This window comes from Mirounga angustirostris, unplaced genomic scaffold (assembly GCF_029215605.1).
Source record: "Mirounga angustirostris isolate CCGP_5_RB_7025 unplaced genomic scaffold, mMirAng1.0.hap1 SCAF_1, whole genome shotgun sequence".
Classification (NCBI taxonomy): Eukaryota; Metazoa; Chordata; class Mammalia; order Carnivora; family Phocidae; genus Mirounga; species Mirounga angustirostris.
The window spans coordinates 54,542,458-54,548,457 of record NW_026991709.1 but is presented as its reverse complement, the minus strand read 5'-3'; positions in this window follow the sequence as shown (position 1 = coordinate 54,548,457).

Below are 6,000 nucleotides of genomic sequence, written 5' to 3'. Positions count from 1 at the left end.
AGAACTTCATTTACAGTTTACACCTGAGGCTTCAGCTGGTCCTGAGCACATGACTATGATGGGAGTACGCAGAATCGCCGATTTAAGGAGGCGGCTCGCGGTAACAGCAGAAAGGAGAGAGGCATTCTTTATTGAGCTCCTCTTCACCAGGTATTGTTTCATTCTTTTATATATACCTTCAAGACAACGCTACCAAGTAGGAATTGTTAAATATTTTTTAAATGAGAAAATTGTGGCTCAGAAACATAAAGTGATTTGCCCGAGGTTGTATAGCTAGTGAGCACTGTGCATCCCACGCTAGAAGTCCTGCTCTACTATATTACCCTCTCCTCTCAGGGTTCCATTGCTCCTCTCCCTCTGTACCTCCCAGGATATATTGGGGGGTGTTTTTAATTTGGAGCACAGTTTCAGAAGTGACAGGTAGAAATAGGATGGTGGCTCTTTCCCGGATCATTATTTTTTTTAAAGTATCATCAGAATGGAAGGTAGAGAAATATCCAAACTCAAAGCTTTCAGGGATAGGATCAGTAGAAACCTGGAGGAGCCCAGAATCGCCCAGCTGGGTGGTGGTGCCAGGTGGGACCTTATCTTAGTGTCTTCACTCCAGTTGACTAATGCAATCTCCTTAGAATGCAATGACCATACTGCTGTGTGAAATTTAGTGCTCACTTAAAAAAGACAAGATCACAGCTTGAGATATAATTGACATACAATAAGCTGCACAAATTTAAAGCATACAGTTTGATAAGTATTGGTGTATATATACCTTTGTGAAACTATCACCACAATCAAGGTAATGAACATGTCTGCCATCCCTCAAATTTTTCTTTCTCTTTTGTTAAAGATTGTATTTATTTATTTATTTATTTGAGAGAGAGTGTGCATGAGAGAGAGTGGGGGCAGGAGGAGGAACAGAGGGAGAGGGACAAGCCGACTCCACACTGAGAGCTGAGCCCAAGGGGGGCTAGATACTATAACCCTGAGATCATGACCTGAGCCGAAATCCAGAGTTGGCTGCTTAACTGACTGAGACACCCAGGCACCGCTCCAAATTTTTCTTTGTGCTTCTTTGTAATAACTCCTTCCTGTCCCTCCCCACTCCCGGGTAACCACTGATCTGCTGTCAGTAGAGATAAGTTTGCCTTTTCTAGAATTTTGTACAAATGGAATCATACAATGTTTACTCCTTTATTAGTCTGGCTTCTTTCCATAATTATTTTGAGATTCATCCAAATTGTTGCATGTATCAAGTGTTTGTTCTTTTTATCATTTACCCATTTACCAGATGAGGGGCTGTGATACAGTAAGAAATATATATTTGGGGGCACCTGGGTGGCTCAATGGGTTAAGCATCTGCCTTCGGCTCAGGTCATGATCTCAGGGTCCTAGGATCGAGTCCTGCATCGGGCTCCCTGCTCAGCAGGGAGTCTTCTTCTCCTTCTCCCTCTGCCCCTCCCGCCTCTCACGTTCTCACTCGCTTTCTCAAATAAATAAATAAAATCTTAAAAAGCATTAAAATAAAATAAAATATTTGGTTTTTGTCCCTGGTTCCTGACACAAAAATCTTAAAATGCTTGGAATTCTCTGAGGAATGAGTGTCTTTGGGATACTATACTAATGAGATGACTCTTGGCTGAAAGACCCTTAGATAGCTTCAGGATGGAAGCTGGTCACCAGAGAGACCAGGGCATTTTGGAACATTCAGCCCTCCCTCCTCCCCATCTCCAGGGAGGGGAGAGGACCTAGAGATTGAATTAATTACCAATCACCAATGATTTAATCAATCATGCCTTTGTAAGGGAACACCCATAAAACCTCCTAAACAATGAAGTTCAGAAAGCTTCCAAGTTGGTGAGCACACCAAGGTCCTAGAAGGGTTATATACCTAGAGAAGGAATGGAAGCTTCATGTCCCTTCCCCCATACCTTGCCTTATTCATCTGTTCCATCTATCTGTTTTTTAGTTGTATTGTTTATAATAAACCGACAATAGTAGGTAAAGTGTTTTCTGAGTTCTGTGAGCAATTCTAGCTAATTATCAACCCTGAGGAGAGGGTAATAAGAACCCCTTTAGTCTAGTCAGTCAGAAATACTTCCAGAGACTTGTGAGTGGAATCTGAAGTTGGTGAAGTCTTGTGGTTCTAAGCCCTAACCTGTGAGGTCTGTGCTAACCCCAAGTAGTTAACTTTAGAATTGAACTAAATTGTAGGACACCCAGTTGGTGTCCAGAGAGTTGGAAAACTCATTGTTGGTGTGGAAAACAAAAGCCCATTCATTTGGTGTCAGAGGTATTATGAATAAAAACAGGTCAGACAGGTGTGGTTGTATTACCCCTAAACTGGAAAACCCAAACTAAGTTTCTGTGAACATTATGTATGAGCCTTTGTATGGTTGTATGTTTTCACTTCTCTTGGATAAATATCTAGGAGTGGAATGGCTGGGTCATATAGAAGGTGTATGTTTAACTTTATGAGAAAATTCCAAACTATTTTCCAAAGTGGCATTTTATATTCCCAAAAGCAGTACATGAGAGTTTCATATGTTCCATATATTTACCTACACTTAATATGTTCAATCTTTTAAATTTTAGACATTCTAATAACATCTCCTTGTGGTTTTAATTAGAATTCCCCTAATGACTAATGAGCATCTTTTCATATATTTATTGGAATGTGTGTGTGATCCATTCTAATTTTTTGCCCCCTTTTATGGAGTTGTTTCCCTATTACTGCATTTTGAGGGTTCTCTATACATACCGGATAAATGTAATTTATGTGATTTAAAAATATTTTCTTCCAATCTATGGCTTACCTTTTTTTTTTAAAGATTTTATTTATTTTAGAGAGCATGCAGGTGGAGTGAGGGAGGGGCAAAGGGAGAGGAGAGAGAGTCTTAAGCAGACTCTGCACTGAACCCACTCAGGGTGAGGATAACATGCCAGGTAGGGTATTCCTGGTTGTAGGTTGATTTTCTTTAAGCACTTCGAACATATCATGCCACTCTGTTCTGGCCTTCAAAGTTTCTTCTGAAAAATCAACAAATAGCCCAATGGGATTTCCCTCTTACGAACTAATTGCTTATCTCTTGCTGCTTTTAAAATTCTCTCTTTATCTTTAATCTTTGAAATTTTAATTATTATGTGTCTTGGTATGGGCCTCCTTGGGCTCATCTTGTTTGGAACTGTGTGTTTCTTGAACCTGGATGTCTATTTCCTTCCCCAGGTTAGGAAAGTTTTCAGCCATTATTTCTTCACATTTTTCTGCCCCTTTCTTTTACTTCTCCTGGAGCCCCTATAATGCAAAATGTTTGTTTGCTTGATGTTGTCCAAAAGAACACTTAACCTATCCTCATTTCATTTTATTCTTTTTTTCTTTCATCTTTATGACCATTACTTTGAACTCTTTATCAGATAGATTGGTTATCTCCATTTCATTTAGTTCTTTTTCTGAGGTTTTGTCTTTTTCATCTGGAGCATTTTTCTGTCTCCTCATTTTGCTTAATTTTCAGTGCTTGTTTCTATGAAGTAGGTAGAGCAGCTGCTTTTCCTAAGCTTGAAGGAATGGTATTATATGTTGTCATCCCCTGTGTAGACTGTGTGTACCTGGTGACTTTGGCTGGCTGGAGCTGTGACTGGCATGGGCTGGGGATCTTGGGGAACTCTGTGCTGGGGCTGCTCTGGTGGGATGGCCAAAGCTGAAGTGGGTGTAGACCAGGGCAGCCCTGGGGCTGTCTGCATAGGGAGCACCTTGGCAGGGTAGTTTAAACTGAAGTGGACACAGGCCAAGCTGGTCTCAGTGCTCTCTGCACAAAGGGTGCCCTGGCAGTTAAGGCTAAAGTGGATGTCCTGGGATTCTCTGAGTTTGGGGCACCCTGGTGTGGCTGCTGAAGCTCAGGTAGGATACAGGCTGGAGGTCTTGGTGGAGTACTGGAGCTGAGGCAGGCTTGGGCTAGTGTTCCTGGGGTGCTTCATATACGAGATGCCCTGTAAGAGGAGCTAGAGCTGAAGTGGGCATGAGCCAGGATGCCCCAGAGCACTCTACACTGGGGATGTCCTAGCAAGTTGTCTGGAGCTGAAGTGGTGTGGGCTTGGAGTGTTGTGGGGGTGCTTATACACCTTTGTCACCTTGGGAAGATGACTGGAGCTGTAGGGAATGCTGACCAGGAGTGTGCCACTGTGTACCACACTGGGGCTGCCTGAGCAAGATAGCTTAGGCTGATGTGGGATAGGGGGCCAGGGGTCACCGTGGCGGTAGGCCAGCTAGGGCCCCCAATCTCTGCTCCCATCCACACTATTAAGGTAGAGAGGGAAATGCAAACCATGGTGTTTGGCAGCCATTCCAACACAGAGAGCATTCCAGGAGCTCCCGCATCATTTGACAGCATTCTAGGGCAATATTCTAGTTGCTCTTTTAAACTGGGGCTTTTTTTCTATGCCCAGGACATCTGGGGCTCATGTGGACTAGGGACCTGGGGCTTACTGAGGTGGTAGGCCAGCTATGGCATCTAAACCACGCTCTTATTTGCACTACCAAGGTGGAGAAGGAGCATAAACCATGGTGCTCACCAGCCCCTTCAACTGCAGAGAATTCCAACAGCTCCCCTGCTGTTTGGCAGAGTTCTAGGGCTGGATCTTTTATATTCTAGTTGCTCTTGTGAACTGTGGCTTTTTTTCTGTGCCCCAAGGCAGATGAATCTGCTCACTGTTCCTCAGTACCATCCCTCCCTACTGTAGTTTGCAGCATCAGGAATGGTGGTTCCCTTTGCTACCATGTCTCCATCTCTCTTGCGGTTCTCTCTGTGGTCTATCTTTTGCTGTCCAGAAGCTGTTCACTCAACCCTCCATTCTTCTTCAGGGGGAACTGCTCTATAAATAGGTGTAAATTTGGTGTGTCTATGGAGAGGGTGAGTTCAAGGTCTTCCTGTGTTGCCATCTGGACCACTGCCTGTTGTTATTAAAATATGACCTAAGTATGGCAGAGTATATACATCTTAAATATAAGTTCAAGATACATAAAACATTGGATAAATTCTAGATTCTTTCCTCATGTCCATCTCAAACATACCCTTTCCATCAAATATTAGTTTATCTTATCTTTTTTGAATTTTCTATAAAGGGAATCATACAGTATGTACTCATTTTATCTGTATTAATTCATTAAAAGTTATATCTTCATGATTTATCCATATTGTTGTGAGGAAAAATAGTCCTCTTTTTCCTGGCTTTGTAGCACTCTATTGTAAGAATATACAACAGTTGACCCATTCTTTTATTGGTAAGTTCAGAGCTATTATGAGTAATACTTTGAACATTCCTGTACATGTATTTTGGTATACATATGTACACATCTATATTGTGTGTATTACTAGAATGGACTTGATGGATTGTAAAGCAGGTCTACTCTTAGCTTTGGTAGATCTTGCAAATCAGTTTTCTAAAAGGGTTATGTCAATTTACTTTCCTACAAGCAAACTGAATGAGAGGTTCGTTTGTTTCACATTCTTGCCAAAATCTTGTAATTTAGGTTTTCACTTGTTTATTTTCATTTTAGCCATTCTTCTCTGCGTGTAGTGGTATCTCTTTGTGGTTCTATTTTTTAGCTTTCTGAAAAATAATGATGTTGACCATTTTTCATGTGCTTTTGATTATTTTAATATCCTCATTTATGAGGGGTGTGTTTTTCTATTTTGCTTATATTAAGTTTACTTCTTTTTCTTATTATAAAAGTTCTTTATATAATATGAATAGGTGTCCCTTGTCTTTTTTTTTTTTTTTAAGATTTTATTTACTTAGAGACAGAGCACAAACAGGGGGAGGGACAAAGGAGGGGGAAAGGGAGATGGACAAGCAGACTCCCTGCTGAGTGGGGATCCCAATGTGGGGCTCATTCCCAGGACCCTGAGATCATGAGCTGAGCTGAAGTCAGATGCTTAACTGACTGAGCCACCCAGGCACCCCAGGAATCCCTTGTCTTATACATGTATTTCAAATAATGTATCCCAG